General features: G+C 39.4%; 1 pseudogene; it reads right to left on the bottom strand.

Moving 5' to 3' along the window:
- Positions 1-1,487: 1,487 nt before the first annotated feature.
- LOC111736652 lies at positions 1,488-2,042 on the bottom strand (annotated as a pseudogene).

Raw genomic sequence — 2,042 nt, 5'->3', positions numbered from 1 at the left:
GAAGCCTCAAAGTCATCCGTTGGTCCACAAGCAACTTAAGTACCTTCTTAAACAAAGTCCAACAGTTTTTACAGGAAGATAAAACCCAGAACTCAACAGTATAAAATCCAATACAAATGTAATTCTTCTCACAGAAAACTATCAGGCCCAGATGGCTTTGCTGTTGAATTCCATCAATCATTTAAGAAATAAATGATACCAATCCTTCACAGACTCTTCAGAAAAAAGATGCACTTTATGAGGCTGGCACACTGGCACAAGCCCAAATTGCTTATAAGAAAAGGAAACCGCAGACCAATATTCCTCATAAAAATAGTCACAAAAGCCTTAAGAAAATATTAGAAATTGAATCCAGCAACATATTATATTAACAGGATGTACATGCAAACATATATAACACACATTAATTTTTGTATATTTTTATACACTGAGCTGTACTGATATATATCATACCTCATTTACAATTGTAAAAATATAAATGGAACAAATTAATTAGAAAAAATTTGCAAATTCTTTAATGGGTAATGGATTTGTATCTCAATCATATAAAGAATTATATAAATATTATGTAAATAACTCAATAATAAAAAGACAAATATCTATACTAAATAATGCGTAAAGGATATGAATAGCCATATTTCCAAAGAAGATAACCAATAACCAATAAGCACATGCAAAATGCTCAGCATTATGTCATTTAAAAAAAAAAGCAAATCAAAAGCATATTGAGGTACTACTTCACACCCTTTAGGATGGATATGATAAAAAAGTTAATAACATGTGTTGGAGATATCAGAATAAAACTTATACACTTACAACTTATACACTGCTTGTGGGAATGTAAATGGTATAGACACTTTGGAAAACAGTTTGGCCAGTCCCCAAAAGATTAAACACAGCCTTATTATTTGACCCAGCAATTCCATCCCTAGATATATACCGAAGAGAAGTGAATACACGTATTCACACAAAATCTTGTACACAAATGTTCTTAGCAGCATTTTTCATAACCAAGAAGGTAGAAACAACCCATGTCCATCAACTAATAAATAGATAAACAAAATGTGGTATACCCATACAATGGAATATTTATTGTATACTAATGCTTATAGCAGCATTATTCATAATAATCAAAAAGTGGAAACAATCCAAATGTCTGTTAATGGATGAATGAATAAACAAAATGTGGTATATTCGTACAATGGATTTGGCCATAAAAAAGAATGAAGTAGTTATGTACTATAACTTGGATGAACTCTGAAAGCATTGTGCCAAGTGCAAAAGCTAGTCACTAAAAACCATGTATTATATGATTCCATTCACATGAAAGTCCAGAATAGGGAAATCTATACAGATAGAAAGATTAGTAATTGCTTAGGTCTAGGGAGAGGATGGGAGAGTTACAGCTAAAGGGCAGGGGTTTCTTTTTCAGCTGATAAAGTGTTCAAAAATTGACTGGTGACAGTTGCATATCTGAACCAGGAGCCTCAGGGGCACCTCTCACAGTATGGCTGGGCCCCAGCTGACCTCTCAAAGGTCACATTGTGAGTGCATCCAGGTGGGCGGAGATAAAAGGACAGGTAAGGCGACTGGCCAGGTACTCCTCACTGGGCCACAGGGTGGCCAGCAGTGCTTCTGGCTGAAGCGGAGCCAGCCCCAGCATCCACTTCCATCCCTGGGGCTCCGCCGCCTGGCCCTTGGAGATGAAGCTTCTTTGGCCCGCTGCCCAGTCATGTGCCCCAAGCCCAGGAGACTGGTGTCCAGCACAGGCTTCCATCCTATTTCCACCCAGGGTCCATGTCGCTTGGGCACATTTTGGACTCCAGGGACAACCAGTCGGTGAACTCCCACTTCGTTTACACAGAAATCGGAGGCCTGGTGGAGTTTTGTTGAGTGTTTCCAGAGTGCACACCAACCTCTGGGTGGCTCTCTGGTGGTCCTGATACTGGAGCACCAGCTGCCCCATCTCAGGATCCCCAGGGCTGACTACTCCTGAGGGCTACCCAGCCTTGGCAGCTTTCTTTGTCCACATTGGCATTGTG

The sequence above is a fragment of the Pteropus vampyrus genome, unplaced genomic scaffold (assembly GCF_000151845.1).
Source record: "Pteropus vampyrus isolate Shadow unplaced genomic scaffold, Pvam_2.0 Scaffold21, whole genome shotgun sequence".
Lineage (NCBI taxonomy): Eukaryota > Metazoa > Chordata > Mammalia > Chiroptera > Pteropodidae > Pteropus > Pteropus vampyrus.
The sequence above is the reverse complement of the archived record's forward strand: the minus strand, read 5'-3'. Positions and strand labels throughout refer to the sequence as shown.